This window comes from Scyliorhinus torazame, chromosome 11 (assembly GCF_047496885.1).
Source record: "Scyliorhinus torazame isolate Kashiwa2021f chromosome 11, sScyTor2.1, whole genome shotgun sequence".
Taxonomy (NCBI): domain Eukaryota; kingdom Metazoa; phylum Chordata; class Chondrichthyes; order Carcharhiniformes; family Scyliorhinidae; genus Scyliorhinus; species Scyliorhinus torazame.
The window spans coordinates 211,038,195-211,060,553 of record NC_092717.1 but is presented as its reverse complement, the minus strand read 5'-3'; the positions used below and the strand labels follow the sequence as shown (position 1 = coordinate 211,060,553).

The 22,359-nt window shown below is 42.6% G+C and overlaps 1 protein-coding gene across 12 annotated transcripts in view; it reads left to right on the top strand.

The window, feature by feature from the left end:
* adgrb1a (adhesion G protein-coupled receptor B1a) overlaps positions 1-22,359 on the top strand; it is an 888,347-nt gene that overhangs the window by 5,238 nt on the left and 860,750 nt on the right. The window lies entirely within an intron of this gene.

Genomic DNA, 22,359 nt, shown 5'->3' with positions numbered 1-22,359 from the left:
GCGGCTGTTCCCGAGCCACTCGACTTGAATTGGACAGATTTAATTCAGTAAACGGGTCGTGTCTGGGTGGCCCTGATTGGGAATGAAGGTGCAGTGAATATCTATCTGCTCAATGAGTCTTGGAGGCTGAGGAAATGGACATGTAACTGACGGGGAGGTGGGCGGATTGGAAGGTGAAAAGGAGAATTTCCAGCCAGTTTTTTCTCTCTCTCCCCCTCTGATTTAGGATTCAGCTCTCAAAACCATTCTCTTTCTCCGAGTGTTGCCATTTGGAATAATTAAGCTGAACCTTTCGGCGACTCCTCACTGAAATCCAAGCTGGCGTTGATTTCAGATTGCAATCTTAGCTGGGTCATTTCACTCGGGATATGTCTCTCTGAGCACTATCTGAGTTCAACTTTCTCACTGTTATGATATTGTACCTGTTGATTCTTTCGCAGCCTCGTCTCGCAAAGAAACATAAATCATCGGATGCTTTTTTTTTGGTGGGGAGCAGAGAGGGGAGGAGCTGGGGGGGGGGGGGGCTGGGTTGTAGATCCTTTGGGAGCAATTGTGTCTTTTTTTGTAAAGAGAAATGACATTGCCGTTCTATTTTCCCATTGGGAAGTGGGGTCCATGCCAAACAACCGGCTTCAGCCGCAGTCAGGTCACTGGATGCTGTACAAAATGCCTGTCCAAACCATCGCAAATTCCTGCACACCTTTTGAGATGTAAAAAAGCAGGTTTATGGATGACGCTTGCTCGTAACCAGTTCCGACCCAGGGGTGGCGTACAGACACAATGCAGAACAACCTGCAGTAGAAGGATCAACTGTGTCGTCAGTCTCTCTCCCACCCCCTCCAATGACACATTTACCTTACGTTGAAAAATGCAGTTATTTCACAGGCTGCAACTTTCTCACTGTAGGCCGTTTTAACCCCCCCCCCCCCCACCAAATATATTGACTAGCACAGCCCGTTCCTTCACTCCAGAATTCCAGAATACCACCCCGGTATTCCTTGGGATCTACGCGATTGCACGCGTCAAAAACTGTGCACAAGAAACGTGCACCAATTAAAAAACACACAGTAAATAAAAGCCCTGCAGATTTTGAAAATCTAAAACAGAAACCAAACAACGACAAAATAAAATAATGTGCTGGGGGAACACGCAGCAGATCAGGCAGCGTCTGTAGAGAGATTCCGAGTGTGGGAATCTTAAAGGGTGCAGAATAACGGGGAAATGGTGATGGGACACAGGGAAACCATAAAACCAAGTGTGAAGTATTTTAGGACGAGGACGTTAAGAGTTATTGCACATGTTTGTTCTGCCAATGTGGATTGTGCCTTGTAATTTATGCAGCGTTTAAATCTTTGCATTTCAATCAAAATGTATCCCAACTGTAATGGTGGTCGTTTTCGCAATTCTCTGCGGGAAAGGAGCGAGGGGATTGGAGGGGACGGGTGTCTGTGTGCTGTGCTGGACCTGTTATGTGTCTTGAAGTAGAATATTCTTCCTTGGCAATGCAATAGATCCGCCCCCCGCCCCCCCTCACCTCCGCTTTCTTGGATTCTTATGAAAGGATAGCAATTGTGAATGGCCCCAAACACCTTTTTTCACAGATGGTTGTACCTTGTATGTTTGGTGCTGTTACCTGTCAAGATAAGACACGATGATTTATGCCACCGACACAGCAATAGTGGATTGAGAATGTATTAGAAGTCTCATTGGGGTGGGCGTCTGTATCGCAAACGACAAAAGTGAAATTGGCTGGCTTCTGCTCAGTTAGGGGTTGTCCACTCGCCGCTCTGAAAGCGGCTGCTCATTCGCTTTACACCTCGGTCGGACACCGTTCCTTTTGCCCATCAGGTCACCATCTTCAATGTATGGCAGTTTTTTTTTTAGTCAATGAGGGGTGACGTTCACAGCATATATTCGGAAAGGCGATGGTCTTACTTTCCCCCCGAACGGACGTTCAAAGCACCGGAGATTTCGGAGTTTCGCTTCTTGGGGTGGGTGGGGAGGGGGTGCAGATCCATCTCTACATTCCATTGATTGAGGCAATTCACAATCACCGGGAGCTTTAAACAAAAGTTTTGCTTCCATGTACAGTACATTATCTAATAATGAGTAGGCACCATAAACGATTAAAATTAGAATGGATGCACAGGATATCTCTGGGTACATATTTTGAATTAGATCCTTTATAAACGATAGCACCCTGTCCTGCACTCTGGTTGTCACAGAGTGCTATTGTGAGGGCAAGTGTCATATATAAATGCAACAATTAGCTAAGAACATATAAAAGTCAATAGTGAGTGTTGCATCATGGATTATCTGCATCTGAGAATTTCTTCACTTTTTGGGGGATAATTTTACTCTTGCTGGATCCTGGTAAAAAAAAAACACGCAAGGCCACAAAATAAAATACTCCTGTTCACCAGTGACAGAATTCATTTACCAATTGGTGTAATAGGCATCCAGATTATATATTCTTTTGTAAGCTTGTTTGCCTCATGATAAAAAATATACAGAAAAGTGATATTTAACAACATTGATATTTATCCTCTTGGGCAGACAATTAGCGCAATGAATCAATCCACCAACACTATGCCATTTGGACATAGACTGCTGAGCATTATTCCCCCTCTCGGCTGTTCCTGATCACATCAGGGCCACTGTGATGACAGGCGGTTGCCTCAGTTCTTCGCCCCCTTTAGTCAGGATTTGCTGTGTGGCGCATCATTAGTATCTGCAGCCAGTGAAATGGAAAAGATCAGAGGCGGTTTAGCTCACTCACAGATACCCTCATGCATTTGCATGACATGGTGATAGAGTTCCTTTCCGATTATGGAAATGTAATCTGTGGATGCCACCAGTCAGTATTGAATAATGCGCATTACAATTATACAGTGGAATTTTTCCTGCAAAATCACAGATTCATGCAGTACAGAAGTTACTGAGTGAAATAGTTCTGTTTCCTCCTTCGACATTCCCAGAAGATTAAATAACTTGTGATAAATCCACCAATTGTGAATCTAATGCTAATGGGAGAAAATGGTTTCACTGGATACACCTGAATGGATCTCAGCCACAGCTAATCGTTTTTTTTTTGGCAACAAATCAGCTCCCCAACTGTTCACGTGACTCGCTGCAGATGCTAAAATCTGTGAACGAGTCACCTGGCCACTCACTTTACTATGAAGATGTCCTGTGATGGGTAAAACATCACAAAAGTGTGGCGGAAAGAGTAAAAGGGGAACTTTTGGCGCTGGTGTTTTTATGTTTTTCATCGATGTAGAAAGAAAGGTGACTGACTGAATGTCATCTTACCATGAAAATTGGTCGTAGGATTTTAGTTCGTAATTGGAAACAGAGAGTGCTTACATTGGAAAGAGCAACAATTGTCTTCATTGATGGATCTTCGAACAAAATGCTAATCTCATACAACAATAATGCATAGAGACCAATTAACTGATGATTATGTTTGGTGGCCTTTTTGCTGGATGTAAAAGCTTTAGTACATAGAACATACAGTGCAGAAGGAGGCCATTCAGCCCACCGAGTCTGCACCGACCCACTTAAGCCCTCACTTCCACCCTATCCCCGTAACCCAATAACCCCTCCTAACCTTTTTGGACACTAAGGGCAATTTATTATGGCCAATCCACCTAACCTGCACGTCTTTGGACTGTGGGAGGAAACCGGAGCACCCGGAGGAAACCCACGCACACACGGGGAGAACCAACTCCGCACAGACAGTGACCCAGCGGGGAATCGAATCTGGGACCATGGCGCTGTGAAGCCACTGTGCTATCCACTTGTGCTACCGTGCTGCCTTTTCTTAGCATTAGAAGAATCAAGGGTAAGGAATCAAAGGGAAAGTGAAATTGAGGTGGAAGATCCTATATGAAGTTAATGGCAGAGTAGGTTTGCGGGGTCATACAACCTGCTCCTCCCTATTTTGCATGTCCTTCTGTTGCTTATGTAATGTTGCAGGATGAACAGTGAGGATTTTGCACAGCTTTGAGACTTCACCTCTAGTTCACCAGCTTTTTAATCATCTCTCCCAATGCCTCTTTTGCTTAAATGCCATTTTTGTGCGAAAAACAACCTCAGGGCTTTTAAAAAACTAGGTTAAAGTTGCTACATAAATGCAGTTAAATCAAGTTTTTTTTCACTGCTGTTGAATGTTATTTACTAACAAAATCCATTTGAAACAAACTATCAAGTTACTGAGGGATTAAGGTAGGGCAGTGACAGCTGGCATTCAGTCCAAAAATCTCCAGCAAATGAGTTGAGAATACTTGGATATTGTTATTCATATGGTGCCGCTCTCATTAGCAAGTTATATCAAAGGGCATTACATAATCTTTTTTTGGAATAACTATTGTGCTTTAAGACAAGAAGATAACTCAATAAATCAATGAAATATGAATACATGAGATCCTATCTTTTTATCAATAAGGAATAGAGATTTAAGTTTCAATACATTTAATAAGTTTTAAGTGAACGGAACTTAAGCTAGGTGGGTGTAATGCGTTTTAGCATGTTAATTTGTATTTGACACTGTACAACACCTGTCAGAATAAGGCATAGTGGTATAAAATTAAGTTCTAACCCCCCCCCCCCCCCCCCCCCGTTGCATGTCTCATTTTTATTATTGCCATCATAACATATTGAAAGAAAGTTTGTTAATTTCCCTCCCCCAGTATTGTGTAATATGCCATTCTTTAGCTGTCAGCTGCTCTATCCAGTAATCCCTTCGAGACTGTGCATGTGTTTGTAGGTATTAGTAAGCACTGTGCCAGGCTTTGCTCCAATAGCTTCCATGGTTGAACAGCCTACTGATTTTATATGTCCCATAATGAATGACTACCTGAATGGTGTACTGCAAGATGCATTATTCCAGTGGGAAATATCCCAGCATAACTGTGAGCTATAGAAGAAAAAAGGACTTCATTTTACACCGCTTTGTGTGGTACCTGTGTTGATATACATCAGTGCCAGCATCCCATTCAATTTAAAAGAATCCTCTTCAAAATAATGCAATGTATAATATGGACACTTCCTTCATTCAATCCAACTATTAAAAACATGCAATTAAATCTTTAAGGAATATTGTACACTGATGCATTGGGAATGGAAATAATTTTCCATTTTCGGCATCCAATGCTAAAATGAAACGCAATTGTAACAAAGTTTGACACAAAACCAAGGCACAAAACCAAGACCCGCCGACTTGACTCCACTAATGTGCCTTATTCCTCACTTTCGAAGAGCAACGGCAATACTAATACCAACTTTTTATTCACGTAACACCACTGAACATGTGAAAAGCCTCAAGGTGCTTCACTAGCAGGTTCTACAAACATGCTGAGCTGGAAAGGAGAGGTGGGGGAGGGGTTAACTAAAAGTTTTGCCATGTGATGGTGTTGACATTTTCAAAGGTGACAGAGGTGGGAAATTGGGAGCAAGGTGGCTGCACATTTTATGCAGGAGATCCAAGTCAGAGGAATGGAGTCAGAGGGGTACTGGGTGATATTTCAGAACTGAATCTTGTGTGCCCTGGTGGGTGTGTTTGGGGAGTGGGGGGGAGTGGGGGTGGGGGGGGGTGGGGGGTGGGGGCACCCAAAGGATGGGTGGACGCTCATGCCCCTACCTTCCCACCTACCCCAGAGATCATCACTAAAATGCCTGGACAGGGAGAAGCTCCAAATGTGGCAACCAGCCTGTCATTTCTTTTCAAATGTTTCAAATTAAAGGGCATGTTAGCATGGCCAATCCACCTACCCTGTACATCTTTGGGTTGTGGGGGTGAGACCCATGTAGACACGGGAAGAATGTGCAAACTCCACATGGACAGTGACCCGGGGTTGGGATCGAACCCGGGTCCTCGGCATGTGAGGCAGCAGTGCTAACCACTGGGCCATTGTATTCCACCCAACACCCGTCATATTAAGATGACCACTTGATCATTTAGGCTTGTTATCAACCCTATTGCCCCATATAACGTACTGTGCATGCCAGCAGATGTTTACTGATGCCTTCCTGGCGCTGCTGGGACTGATGGAGCTGCAGCCAATCCTGGCAGCACAAGAGGGTGGGAGTTCCAGCCTGGCTAATGAACCTCAATGTTTCATGGCTGCAGGGCTGCTCAGCCTGTTGTGGGTCACCTCACATCGATGTGGTTTCCAGGGGAAGAGGGGGAGGGTGCATGTTGATCCGCGTCCTGTTCCCCCTTCCCCTGCTTAATTCGGCCCAAGGTGGGGCAAGGCTCTGGAGGGATTTAGTTTCAGATGAGCATTTCTTTGAATCGTGATGCATTGAGGGGCAGTAAGGTTGGGAATGATGGTCAACTGGTAGTGCAGGACGTTATCTACTTTGGACAAGTAGTGTTCATTAAGGGAAGGAGGGCTTATCAAGTGCAGCCTTGGAGTAGTCCAGTGTTGACCTAATGACAGCAAGTGCAAAGATCATTACAGTGCAAGGGGTGAAGCGAAGGCCAATGCAGAAGCGGTGAAGGTAAGTGGTCCTGTTGATTGATAGAAGGATTCGAAGGTCAACTTGGGATTGAAAGCAGGCCAAGATTACAGTTTGGGGCATCTGGAGGGATTGCAGTCAATTCCAGACCTCTCCCCAGCCAAAGGAGCAGAGTTTCTGGTGAGGGGCGGTGAAAACGGCTTGGGCATTCCAGTTTTTCAGTTGCAAGAAGTTGAGATTTGTCCCACGATTTGAGTTCAAACAGGGAATCCAATAGTATGAACGTGGGGAGGGGTCTGCGGTTCAAGGGGTTTGAGGGAAGTAGTGGTAGACGTATTGCTGGGAACAGCAACATGTAGGTGAAAGCTGATCTCATGCCTGCAGATGATTTCAAGCGACAGCATGTTAAATTAAAAAATGAGAGCGAGACATTCATCACTCTCCACACCAGTCATCTTTGGCCTCTCTGAGTGAGATTGCCAATTAAGCAAAATTAATATCAGTTTTAGTGATTTGTATTGCTGCAAATCAGGATCCGAGATCAAATTGCCCAATTTAATTTCCCCCAAATTCCTTGCTGCTACCAGAGGGGGCATAATGTTCATTCGTTAGAATGGGCTGGTGTGAACTTGAGTTTTAGAGATGCTTAACCCCTTATGCCATCTAGTCTCTTTTAGTATTTATTATGTCTCAAAGGAATTATTTGTGAAACGTGGATTTGTGCCATCAAATTAAATATATTCACTGCTGGAGAATGCTTTATTTTGATACTTTTGGCATTTTCTGTTTATATAACATTCTTGCACTAGTTTAATATTGGTTGGAAACAGAATTTCCTTTGTGATTCTCCTGATTGTGACAGTAACTTTGGAAGATGGTTGAAAACCACAGAATCCACTGGGTTCTAGCAAGTCTCCCACTGAAGGTACAATGGCTGCTCAGGAAAACAGATTCCCTCTGTGCTACCTCAACAATATGTTGTTCTAATCTCAATGTTAGAAATGTACCTCCTTCATTAATGTGACATTTCCATTTTTCTGGACACCATGTATGATGTTCCTTTGAATGAAACATCCAATTATACATAGAATTTACAATGCAGAAGGAGGCCATTCGGCCCATCGAGTCTGCACCGGCTCTTGGAAAGAGCACCCTACCCAAGGTCAACACCTCCACCCTATCCCCATAACCCAGTAACCCCACCCAACACTAAGGGCAATTTTGGACACTAAGGGCAATTTATCATGGCCAATCCACCTAACCTGCACATCTTTGGACTGTGGGAGGAAACCGGAGCACCCGGAGGAAACCCACGCACACACGGGAAGGATGTGCAGACTCCGCACAGACAGTGACCCAAGCCGGAATCGAACCTGGGACCCTGGAGCTGTGAAGCAATTGTGCTATCCACAAGGCTACCGTGCTGCCCTAAATTAGTGTCAAATCATTGAAGAGTTAGCACAGAAGGCAGTAATTTTGAATCATCTTGCCTCTGTTGGTGCTAGCTCCACATCAGAACTGCCTCTTATATTCTAATCCCCTGCACTCTTAAATATTTGTCTCTTGAGTAAAATGATTCACTCAATTTAAGGACTTTGTTGGATGTAAATTGCTTTGGGATGCCCCTGAAATGGAGAAAGATGCTATATAAATGCAAGTATTTATTTTTAGTAGTCACTTCGGTAATGCCTCCTTACATATAATAATCACTTGCATGAACAATGTTTTTCCTGATCTTCACCTGATTTATAACTAAGTATAACCTGATATCCCCTTATTACTGATTCAGCTGACAAATTAAAGGAACCCTCACATTATTTATCTTCTCACACCTCTATGACATTTTGAACAAATATCAGTTTCTTCTCCAGTCAATACTGTTCCCTTTCTTTCAAAATAAATGAATCAGCTCATTCCTCAGACTGAAACTATAAATCACATTTTACAAATGCAATTGAGACCACTGATAAAAGCTTGAGTCAATCGCTCAGAATTTACTTTCCTTGGAACTCTTCAAATGAACGGAGGCATGAAAAGAAGACTTTATTTCCCTTCCAAATATTGTAACTCTGCCAAAACAAACGCTTTGAAATTCCCTGCTGTTCTTGAGTTACTTCGAAACATAGAAAATAGGAAAATGAGCAGGCCATTCAGCCCTTTGAGCCTGCTCCCCAATTCAATATAATTATGGCTGATCCTTTACCCCATAGCCACTCTCCAATCTCCCCCTCCATACCCTTGATGCCTTTTGAGCCTGGAAATCTATTTAGTCTTAAATACATTAAGTGACTTGGCCTCCACAGCCCTCTGTGGTAGATAATTCCACAGGTTCACCACTCTTGAGTGAAGATGCTTCTCCTCATCTCAGTCCTAAATGACCTACCCCATATCCTGAGACTGTGTCCACTTGTTCTCGAACCCCTCACCCAGAGGAAACAACATCTCTGCATCCTGTCCAGCCTTGTCTGAATTTTATACATGTCAATGAAACCCCTCGCCTTCTGAATTCCAGTAAATACAGGCCTAGTCAACCCATTCTCTCCTCATATGACAAACCTACCATCCCAGAAATCAGTTTGGTGAACCTTCGTTGCACTTCCTCAATGGCAATTATATCCTTTCTTAGGAAACCAAAACTGTGCACAATACTCGAATGTGGTCTCATCAAGGCCCGGTACAGCTGCAGTAAGACATCCTTGCACCTGGACTCAAATTCCCTTACAATGAAGGCCAACATATAATTTGCCTTCTTAACTGCTTGCTGTGTCTGTATGCATGCTTTCAGAGACTGGTATACAAGGATAGCCAGGTCCCTTTGTACGTCAGCATTTCTCAATCTATCAACATTTTAATGACACTTTGCCATTCTGTTTTTCCTGCCAGAGTGGATAACTTCACATTTATCCACCTGATACTGCATTTACCATGAATTTGCCCACTCACTCAACTTGTCTAAATCACATTGAAATGTCTTTACTTCCTTCTCACCAGTCACTTTCCCACCAAGTTTCGTGACCTCAGCAAACTTGGAAATATCACATTTGGCTCCCACATCAAATTCATTGATGCACATTGTGAATAACTGGGACCTAAGCACCGACTCCTGAGGAACCCCAATAGTTACCACCTGCTACTTCTGTCTGCTGACCAAATCTCAATCTATACTTACCCCCAAATCCCATGTGTTTTAATTTTATACACTAACCTCTTATGTTGGACTTTATCAAAACCTTTCTGAAAATACACCACACCCACTGGTTATCCTTTATCTGTTCTGCTAATCACATTCTCAAAAATCTCCAGTAGATTTGTCAAACATGATTTGGCTAAATCTGCTGAAATGTTCTAAGTGTCCTGGTATCACATCCTTTATAACATACTACAGCATTATCCCTACTACTGGTGTTAGGCTAACTGGCCCATAATTCCCTGTTTTCTGCCTCCCTAATTTAAACTCAAATGTTGCCTTAAAACAATTGAGGTGTTGAACATCAATGTAAATTTTCAGAACTGAGTTCAAAACACACATCAGAAAGGATTTCTTTGCATGATAATCATATAGGATAGTCTTTCAGATAGCGGGGGATTAAAAGTGCAACTAGATACTAGGCTGGGAGAGTTAGGACACACAAATGATGAGATTCAACAAGATAAATGCTCTTCTCCATATGTTGTTGTGATACTTAGCTCCTCTCCTACCAAATCAAAAAGTAATGGTCACCTTTTATTACTAATGTCCCATCGTTTCCACACCAATGCTCAGCATTTTCGATCCTTCGGCATGCAGTTTCTACTTAATCATTTCTCATTGATTGGTTGTTTACACTGCTGATTGTTTTAAAATGTTCAATGTTTCTCTGGGTTCCGCGTGAACTTTTCACATTTCAAAATTCTTTATTAAAGTTAAAAAGTTAAGATTACATCTCTTCTTCTTGTCTCCTGATATTTAAAATTTCTCTGGGAAGCATAGCTATATCAGTGAGATCAGTACAACATGCAGTAAGGTGTAGGCTGTAATAGAATTTATGTCTGCCAGCTAGGTATCTACCTATTTAGAAATCCAGATTACAGACTGCAATCTGGAATGAACTGACACCCTTATTAAAATAGCAGTGAGTGAGAAATAATTTGTTCAATAAATCTAACACTTTGCAACTCGAAATTAGGGAAGCATTTCTGAATGAAACAATCCATATTAAAGTCTGCAGGTGACCCATATAATACAGAAGAAACCAACAAGGGAACAATATTCCTTTCACATTCAGAGCCAGATGTAAATTGAAACACAAAAGGTTATTCAGCATTTGTCTTGCAGTTTTTTTTTTCCCCCCTCTCTCTATTTCAAATACTAATTTGAATGTATTGTAAGCTCCTCTCATCATCCAATGAGTAAAATCAAACCCTGGTGTATTATTGAGCAGTATAGACTGGAAGATCCCAGTTTAAGTCCCTCGTCTATACTCAATTTGCATGCTCAGCTCGTGCTGCAATTGACTTTACTGCCGTTGGGCTCAAGAATGTTTCAAGAGTGTGGGGCTGAGTGGGTGAGAATAGATTGTTCCAGGGCTTAATGTTCTGCACAGTTGACAAGCTGCTGATGCTGTCTAGGCTGACTGACCTTGACAGAATATTTGCTCGGGCAAGGTTATGAAGGACTCATGAAGGTACGACGGGTGGAGGTTACAATATTGGTGAGAAACCCAACAAAAAAATGGTACTTCAAAAACGATTTGTTTGCTCAGCAACCAGTTACTTTTTCAGAAGAGTACCTTGTTACCGCAGGAGGTCGGGATCTCAAGAAGTAAAACTAAATGTAAATGTCACCACAGTCCCAGAGGATGATACACTGTAAAAATGTAAATAATCTTTATTGTCACAAGTAGGCTTACATTAACACTGCAATGAAGTTACCGTGAAAAGCCCCTGGTCGCCACACTCTGGCGCCTGTTCAGGTACACAGAGGGAGAATTAAGAATGTCCAAATCACCTAACAGCATGTCTTTCGGGACTTGTGGGAGGAAACCGGAGCACCTGGAAAAAACTCACGCAGACACTGGGAGAATATGCAGACTCCACACAGACAATGAGCCACGCCGAACATCGAACCTGGGACCCTGGCGTTGTAAAGCATCAGTGCTAACCACTGTGCCACCTGCTCTACCCTTTGTGAACTGACTGATGGTGATTTAACCTGAGGGTTACCATACCTCAAACGAGGGGCAAGGTTGAGAAGGCTTCATTGATAACGTCAGCTGGTACAGGAATTGTCAGCGTCGCTCCGCATCACAAAGCAGCCGCCCAGCCAACTGAGCTAACTGACCCCCACCCCCTGACATGACTGGAGTACTGTGAGTCGATGAGAGTATCTGCGAGTAACAACCTGATTTACGCTGAAAACCTTTGAGTTCTGAGACAGGTGTCTTTTGCGATCTGTGGCCAGTGAAATACAATGTCAGATCAAGGTGTAGGCTGGTGTGGTTGGGAGGGCTGGCAGATGGGGGGAAAGAGTTGGCATGTTTCCATTCATTAACACCTGTAATCTCCAAAGTGCTATTACAAAATCCTAATGACATTGATATCCTCAATAAGTATGTTACGTTTAAATCAGTGAAGTGGTATAATGCAGTGATTATTGGATGCCTGACTCTGTATTACAAATGAATGTAATCTGAAATCAAACTAGACAGTGCATGAAAAACAAATCGATTGGTATCTGGATGATCAAAGATAAGGCTGAATGTTTCAAACTGACTCTCCAGGACTGGTCTTCTCAAGTTAGGGAAGCTGATTCCTTGGATGAAAAATGACCAACCAAGACATAATCGAGAAGCAGAAGAGAAAACAACAGACAAAAGTCAAGACTTCAAATCAATGAAGTGCTCTGATGATCTATGAGCAGATTTTGCTGGAGAAATGTGAAGTACTGTGCCGAGGTCAGCTCAAGAGACTTTATATATGTGGGATTTGAAAGATGAAGGAATAAGGCGCACAGTTCATAAATGAAAAGACAAGTGGTAGAATCTTATTGACATCCGCTGGGAGAATATATTCTGGGGTGCTTTGCATTTTAAAAATGGAAATACTCGATATATCAAAATCAATGGCTGATTAATGCATTCTTACAAAGCCCTGTGTGTACAGTTATTGCATTCGCATTAAATGGGTTCACATTTGTCAACATAATACATGAATGTAGTACAAACACATTAAGTAATTGCACATAGGTGTCTCCAACAAGAAGTTCTGCCCTATTGGTTTTAATATGGGTGAATGCCCTATTCACCATATCTTCAAATAAATAAATTAAGGGACAACTATCTTCAGTGAAAAGGTCATCTCATCAAATTATGTGAATTAGGCTCAAGATCCATGGAAGGTTTGCCATTAACATTCGCTTGGACACCGACTGACAGTTATATCTTTGTTACTGTGATTTGGAAGCAATGCCCAAGCACAATTCAACAATGTCACCCGACTTTCGGCAACTGAAACCGATATAATAAATTTACAGTCATAGGGCAAACCACATTCCATTTCTCTATCCATCATTTGGAATACTGCATAGTGTAGTCAGCAGCTTGTGTGATATTGTCCTACTCACAAAAGATGGTGGGAGTTATTTTAATCTAAACCTTGATTAGGATTTGTTATTGATTTTGAATACGCTGTCTGAAATTGCAGTGATGTGGAGATGCCGGCGTTGGACTGGGGTGAGCACAGTACGAAGTCTTACAACACCAGGTTAAAGTCCAACAGGTTTGTTTCGATGTCACTAGCTTTCGGAGCGCTGCTCCTTCCTCAGGTGAATGCAGAGGTCTGTTCCAGAAACACATATATAGACAAATTCAAAGATGCCAAACAATGCTAGGAATGCGAGCATTAGCAGGTGATTAAATCTTTACAGATCCAGAGATGGGGTAACCCCAGGTTAAAGAGGTGTAAATTGTATCAAGCCAGGACAGTTGGTAGGATTTTGCAGGCCAGATGGTGGGGGATGAATGTAATGCGACATGAATCCCAGGTCCCGGTTGAGGCCGCACTCATGTGTGCGGAACTTGGCTATAAGTTTCTGCTCGGCGATTCTGCGTTGTCGCGGGTCCTGAAGGCCGCCTTGGCGAACGCTTACCCGGAGATCAGAGGCTGAATGCCCTTGACTGCTGAAGTGTTCCCCGACTGGAAGGGAACATTCCTGCCTGGTGATTGTTGCGCGATGTCCGTTCATTCGTTGTCGCAGCGCCTGCATGGTCTCGCCAATGTACCACGCTTCGGGACATCCTTTCCTGCAGCGTATGAGGTAGACAACGTTGGCCGAGTCGCACGAGTATGTACCGCGTACCTGGTGGGTGGTGTTCTCACGTGTAATAGTGGTATCCATGTCAATGATCTGGCACGTCTTGCAGAGATTGCCATGACAGGGTTGTGTGGTGTCGTGGTCGGAAGCAGATTCCTGAACAGGTTTCAAAAGAGAACAGAACAAATCTTTGCAAAGGAAAAATTTACAGAGCTACAAGAAAAGATCAAGGGACTGGGACTAATTGACTGGCTCTTCCTAGCATAGGTACAATGGGCCAAATGGCCTCCTTCTTTGTGGCATGAATCCTTTTATTCAATGGCTTTGTGAATCTGCTCGGTGTGGTGTGAAGTTGACAAAAATGGGATGGGCTGCCAGATTATAAATGCCACTTTGGTTTCATCCCCCATCAGATTGTACTCTCCATTGAATCCAAAGGGAGTTAAATTAAAATTACCACCTGTGTTTTGGGTAATTTTTCCTTCTGATGTTTCCAGACACTGATCTGCTCTGGGAACAGTTTCTTGCATTAGACATGAATTGGGTTGGGCTGCCTTACAATTTATTAATTAGTAAGCCTATTTTAAGAGAAAAAGCTTACCATTTAGTTTACAGAGCCCGGTAACTGGGGAATAATGTAGTTTCTAGTGTTTGTGTAACATTTAAAAAGCTGGAGAGTGAAGCTTCTTTCATTGAAAGATCCTTGGATGCATGCAAAATAGTTGCTCATTAAAGTACTTTATCGTTATTAAAGAAAGAAACAGATTCTGTAACATTTGCCAGATGACATGTTTTTTGCTCTGACCTAGATTTATGCAACAAGTTTCCATCATGTACCTTGATCAGCCTCTGCTTTTTCCATGAAAGTTAACAATAGATTTTCAGTGTCTGCTGGAGTTTAGAAGATTAAGAGGTGATTTGATTGAAACATGTAAGATCATGAGGGAACCTGACAGGGTGGATGTGGACAGATAAGTTTCTTCATGTAGGAGAATCTCAAACTAGGGGGCCACTGTTTAAAATTAGGGATGATGTAGAGATGCCGGCGTTAGACTGGGGTGAACACAGTACGAAGTCTTACAACACCAGGTTAAAGTCCAACAGGTTTGTTTCGATGTCACTAGCTTTCGGAGCGCTGCTCCTTCCTCCTTCCTCACCTGAGGAAGGAGCAGCGCTCCGAAAGCTAGTGACATCGAAACAAACCTGTTGGACTTTAACCTGGTGTTGTAAGACTTCGTACTGTAAAATTAGGGAGTCATCCATTTAAAACAGAGATTAAGTAAATATTTCTCTCAGAGGGTTATGAGTCTTTGGAACCCTGTTCAGGAAATGGTGGCAGTAGCAAAGTATTTGAATGTTTTTAAGACAGAGGTGGATAGAATCATAGAATCCTGACAGTGCTGAAGGAGGCCATTCAGCCCATTGAGTCTGGACTGACCCTCTCCTACCTAGGGTCAGGCCCCCACCCTATCCCCATAACCCAGTAATCCCATCTAACCTTTTGGAATTTAAAGGGCAATTAGCATGGCAAAGCCACTTAACCTGCACATCATTGGACTGTGGGAGGAAACCGGCGCATCCAGAGGAAACCCACGTCGACATGGGGAGAGAGTACAAACTCCACACAGACAGTCACCTGAGGCTGGAATTGAACCCGGTTCCCTGATGCTGTGAGGCATCAATGCTAACCACTGTGCAGCCCAAGGTAGATTATTGATAAACAAGGGGTGATGGATTATCTGGGGTAGGAAGGATACAGATTTGAAGTTACTGTCAGATCAGCCATGATCTTAAATGGCAGAGAAGGCCTGAGGGACTGAATGGCCCACTCCTGCTCCTTGATCATTTTTATGTATATTCATAAGTCTATGTGGCCAGTAGTGTTTGTCCTAGTTTGGGGATCGTTCTCATTAGGTCAGCGGCCCAGTTCCAGAATGCTGCATTGTCACATCACGATTACTCTATTCTAGAATAGAAATTACTCACATAGTGGCAACGGTCTTCATTCTGGAATAAGTGTTACAAGCAGAGGACCAATGACTGTGACCTGCTATGCATGTTCTCCAGGTTAGTTTTGTAGATTTCAACTAATACTGTTAAGGAGTGAATTTTGATTGAATTCAATTGAAATTAATGCTCATTTCGTGATAATTGGCAGCCTATTTTTCTTAGCCTATGAAGAAACTGAGTTAAACTATTCTGACTAATGTGTGTGCTGCAACTTTATTTCTGTTACAAGTTACTTGAGGGATTCATTCTGAGTTCAGCACTTGGTGAACATTTGAGATAAGGGAATATCCAGAGCTAATCCTTTGGTCTGCATTGAGTCATCTAATCTTGGGAACAGATGTAACCTTGAGATCAGCGAACTCGGAATGAAATAGAATCCCTACAGTGCAGAGAGAGGCCATTTGGCCCATAGCGTGTCTGCACTGATCCTGCAAAAGAGCACTCCAGTTTGTTCCCCCGTTGAAAATGGCCGATTCATCTAACCTGCACATCCATGGACACTAAGGGGCAATTTAGCATGACCAATCCACCAAACCTGCACATCTTCGGACTCTGGCAGGAATCCAGAGCACCCGAACAAAACCCACGCAGACATGGGGCGAACATGCAAACTCCACACAGACGGAATTGCTTAAAATGTGCAGACCAAAAATAATCCATTCAGACTAATTGGTCCATATCAGTGTTTCTGCTCCATATGAGCCACCTTTATTCTTACTTCATCTAATCCTATCAGCATAATCATCTATATCTTTCTCCCTAATGTTTTTATCTAGCTTTCCCTTAAAGATTACAATATTATGTACATGCTATTATTGTTCTCAGTATCTTTGGGCTAAGGAGGGAGAGGAAAATAACCATTCCTGATGACTACTCAATAGTCTCTTTTGGAAAATGGACAAGGATGGACATGGGTAAAGACAAAATCAGTGCCCTCTTTTCACCAACATTTAATGGGCAACCAACACTCACTGTCTATCTGTGGAACATGAGTAAGTAAAGAAGGTGGCCGTGAGGGGAAAGGCAAGTGAAATGGAATCGCCTGCAGTTGCAATCACCGAAAACATTCTTTCATTTTTCCATTACTTCATGTAATTCCATTTAAAAGAAAGATGATTGAAGAATGGATGAAAGTTTTAAAACTTACCATGGGCATTCTCGGCTCAATTCCTCAAACAGAATTCACAAAATGGTCTTTAATTTTGCAATAATTGGACGACTGACCTTCAAATGTGCTGCCAAAACGTGAAAGTAAAGGTCGCAAAACAATACCCCAAATTATTGAAACAGAATAAATCTTCGAGATATCATTGTTTTAAAATATGAGCGGGTTCAGCTCAGTTGGCTGGACAGCTGACGTGTGATCCAGAACAAGACCAGAGCTGGGTTCAACTCCTGTACTGACTGAGAGTATAGATGATGGCCCTGCCTTCTCAACCCTGCCCCTTGCCTGAGGTGTGGCGATCTCAAGGTTATATCCCCACCAGTCAGCTCTCCCCCTCAAAGGGGAAAACAGCCTATTGTCATCCAGGATTATAGCGACTTTACTTTATAAAATATATATATATTATTCTTGGGATATGATGTTGCTGGCTAGGTTGACATTTATTGCTCACTTCTAATTGCCCTAAGATGTTGTTCTGTCAGTCTAGCAATTGGATACACTGACTGGCTTGTCACGTCACTTCTGAAGGCAGTTAGAATTCAAAAGCAGCCTGGAGTCCACATCCCTGCCAGACCAGGTTCCAGTGCAAATGAGTACTGTCAGTCAATCACCAGGTTTACGGGCGGAGCTGGATAGAACTTCCTGAGAATCTTGATTCAAGGACTGGTGCTTCCAATATTGTGGAATGGTAACATCAACTGGAAAGGATGCAGAACCCCCATCAGACATTAGAGATCCGTATGTTGCTTAAAACAGGTGGAGTGTGAGAATAACCAGTTGGGGATGCAGTAGGTGTTGCCGGCTGTTATTAACTCCGTCTGTCTCATCTCGGGGAACCCTATAAGAAGAGAAATTGAGTTTTTCATTAAATGTGAGTTTCAGGAATAACTCGCGACAGGTTAACAGCACCTCCTAAACCTGTGACCTCACCACTTAGAAGGACAAAGGCAGGTGCTTGGGGAAAACAAAATCACCACTTGGCTCCCCTCTATGTTATGCACTGTCCTGAATTGGATATATAGCATTGTTTATTCATTGTCACTGGACCAAAATCCTGAAACTCCCAACCTACCTTCCCCATATAGCCTGCACTGATTCAAGAGGAAGGCCTACCACCATCTCTCAATGGCTATTGAAATAGATAATAAGTGGTGGCCTTGCCAGTGACACCCACATCTCGATTATTGAGATGGCAGTGCAGGATGTTTTTAAAATTCATTTACAGGGTGCGGCGTCACTGGTTAGGCCAGGACTTATTGCCCATCCCTAGTTGCCCATCAGAAAATGGTGGTGAGTTGCCTTTTTGAGCCGCTGCAGTCCTTGAGGTGTAGGTACACCCACTGTGCTTTTAGGAAGGAAGTTCCTGGATGTTGCCCCAGTGACAGTGAAGGAACGGCGATATATTTCCAAGTCAGGGTGGTGAGTGACTTGGAGGGGAACCTCCCAGTGGTGGGGTTCCCAGGTATTTGCTGCTCTTGTCCTTCTAGATGGTAGTGGTTGTGAGTTTGGAAGGTGCTTTAAATAGGTCCACGGAGGCAAAAGTGCCTTCACCAGAATCCCTTTTATTAACTAAACCAACAGCAGTACGACCATGTACATTCAGCTTGCTATCTACACTGGGAGTGCAGAGGATCTGACACTCCCTATTATACACAAAGAAGAGGTCCCCTGATGGGCCCAATAAACAGGGAACTCATATTCCAATTGGCCAATCTCAAAGGCCTGGTCTGAGTCATTACATGTCGGAGTACCTCTGTCGGAGGCACCTTGGTGAATTACTGCAGTGTATCTTGAAGATGGCACACATGGCTGCAACTGGTGGTGGAGAGTTTGAATGTTTGTGGAAGGGAGCAATCAAGTTGGATGGTGTTGAGATTCTTGAGTGTTGTTGGAGCTGCACTCATCCAGGCAAGTGGAGAGTATTACATCACAGTTGCTAATTTCTTCTTACTGTTGACAAGTGTGCTCTCAGCCAAAGTGAATGAAACCCGACTTTCCCAAACCTCTTTAAAATCGGAGCTGAGATTTACTTTTTAACATGAAAGATCATTCTTTGTACTGTGTTAGGTAATGTGGAGGTATCATTATCATTGAAGTTCGTAGAATCCTATAGTGCAGAAGGACGCCATTCAGTCCATCCAATCTCCACCGATCCTCCGAAAGAGCATCCTACCTAGGCCCATGCCCTCACCCTATCCCCGTAACCTCACCTAACCTACACATCCTTGGATACTATGAGGCAATTTAGCATGGCCATTCCACCTAACCTGCACATCTTTGCACTGTGGGAGGAAACCCACGCAGACAAGAGGAGAATGGGCAAACCCGACTCAGACAGTCATCCAAGGCTGGAATTGAACCCAGGGCCCTGGTGCTGTGAGGCAGCAGTGCTAACCACTGTGCCACCTACAGGTTGTAAAATGTTGATGAACATTCATTAGCAGCAAAAGAAGCTCTGCTCTTAAACCTCTAATCCACTTTCTAACCTGTTTTACCCTCTCTTTGTTCAGTTTCAGCTTTGGCTTAAATTGACGGCATTAAGAGGAATGTGTATTTAAGCTCATAGTGCTCACTGTATCAAAGCAAATCTTCTATCTTTTTCTCCATAGTTTCTCTGGATGACATCCCAGTTAAGGCTTAGAGAGTTGACATATTTCCTCACCTCAATCACAAACTGTAGCTTGAACCGAGATGAATAAGAACAGTCCAGGATTATTGTCCCACTCATATTACTTGTTTGCCTTCCATCATTTGGGGAGCTGTATAGATGGCTACTGGATAAACATTTGAACTTCAAGAAAAGGGAGATTGATTATTGCAGCACTGTACAGCAAGAATAATGATTAATGTTGCTGCAAGATATGATTTAATAGGCATGGAATCAAATTTGCTGCAGTTATTTTTATCAGCAAAAGCAGACATCTAAATTTATCACTGATACATGATGCAATACAGTCTAAATAATAAACCACATCTTTGTGTTTTGAAAGGGGTAAATACCATACTAATGAGGCTCATGTCCTATTTCAACCACCTTATTGCAAAGCAGCATCTCCAAGTGGTGAATTACACATATGTTAGGGGTAAGATAGCTGAAAACCTTGGAACAGATAAGATAAAGAGTGGATGGTGCTTGTAGAGTGTTATGGGTGGACCAAGTTGCAATGGTAGGCATGTGAAAGGTATTTAAGGGCGAGGTCAGGAGGAGGGCAGTGAGGGAGTTGAAGGCAACTGCTGTGTATTGAAAATTGCATCATGCATTTTGTCCACTTGAGACTACCATACACAGATGTAGCAGCAGAGGGAGCCTGCAAGGAAGTTAATAATAAATAATAAAGGATCCATGGTTAACAGAGTGTGGGACTTTAATTCTAAATGCCTCTGGTTGAATGTTTAGCTGTTTCTGTCTCAAGAACATAACAACAACAGTAAAGATTTTGAAATTAATTGCCTGAGGAAACAGGGAATCAATGTTGGTTTTCAAGGATTGGGGTAACAGTTGAGTTGGAATTACACTATTTCAAAGAAGAGCAGAGCCATTCTCCTTGGGTCTTGGACATATTTATATCAACCAGCATCACTAAAATGGATTATCTGGTCATTATCATGTTGCTGTTTGTGGGATTATGTGTGCACATTACCTGCCACAATATATCAGTAATAAAACTTCAAAAAGTGCTCAATTCAATGTAAAGCACGAAGGGATGTCTTGAGACCTTGAATGATGTGATTATCAAATAGTTTTTTTTTCTTTCTTCATCTTTAATAATGCTCTGCGCAGGAGAGGTTAAACAAATATTTCAGTTGCGGGTCAAAGGAAACAGCAAAATAGAACTTTAAGACAGAAATATTCACAAACACAACTGAAGATGTTATGAGAAAGCTTTGGAAAAGGAATTTGGGAACTTAGGTTGCCATGTTGTTGCAGGATGTAGACATTTGATGAATTGCATGAAGGGTTTGTTGTGGATTCTCTCTCACCTGCCAGCTCTTATGCAATTAGTCCCAATGCCAACAGTACCAGCATGAGAATATTGAGTGCCAAGGGACACGCATTAAAAAAACAAATGAGAAACTGTCAGATATGGAAACACAAATGTCAGGTGAATTAGAATTTAATAGTGCATGGTCAAGAGTTTCCTGGTTAACTGCAGTACCAATGAGTAGATTAATGGAATATAACACAATGCCAAACTTCTCATACATGATTAGAAAACAAAACGACAAAAGGCTCTGGAAAGCAACTAACTAGGGACATACCTGAGCAGCAAAATCTGCACACTCAGTTGACATCTTTCATGTTTTGTGAACAGGGACAGCTCATGAGGAACACGCATTGGATAAAGACTTGAATGAAAAATTGTTTTAATTTTGGACTGCCTGATAAAGAACCATTCCAGCGTCCTGGAAATCACTGCCAAGGCCTTTTATATGCAGGCAACGTTTAAGTATTTGATTTAAAGATGCAATTATAAGGAGCTGCTCAGAATTCAATTAAAATCCCTACATTGTCGGAGTTTGACTAGTTTTAAGGGTGCATTCATAGTTCAGTTGCAGCAGGGGAGCAACGTGGCTGGCCTAGCAGTAATGCTGCAGCTACAATGTAAAAGCAGCTTGAATCCAGAGCTGCCAATGGAATGAGCCTGCATAGGATGCCCTGAAGGAGATAGTCTAACTCTTGGGGGTTATTCTAATCTTGATTTATGTTACAAGATTAATAACTCCATGACATCGTTCAAACATGGGGAGTGGAAAAGTACCATAAGTGTATTTGCAATGACCAGTTGTGTCATCATATGAAACATTTTTGGTACCTTTTATATTTCATGTCCTGAATTGCTGCCACATTGCTGCAGTTTGCTGGTTTGTGGCTGAAATCAGAGAAACAAGTCAGTTTTAAAAGAAGAAACAGTCTTCATCAGCTATGACAAGGTCTGGGGAAATGTTTGTAAATTTAGTACTCTTATGATGTATACGAGTTTAGATGAGTGAAGAATATTCTCACACATTCACCACTTGTGCTTTGCAGGTGATGGAGAGGTTTTGAGGGGACAGGAAATGAATTAGTTGCTACAGGGTACCTGACCTCTTCTCTGAATCAGAATGTTGATCCATAGCTCCAAGGAATCTACAGTGTAGAAGGAGGCCATTCAGCCCATCGAGGCTGCGCCGCCGACCCTCTGAAAGAGCACCCTACCTGGGCCTTCACCCCCACACTATCCCCATAACCCTACCTAATTTGCACACCTTTGAACAGTAAGGAGTAATTTTAACATGGTCAATCCACCTAGCCTGCACATCTTTGGATCTTGCTTTTCCATTTCAGCTTCTGGTCAATGGTAGCCAACAACTCCTTACTCAAGATATTTATGGTATGGGACTGGATTATGCACTAATAATATAGATCTTGACCTTGTATTAGGCCTTTTTA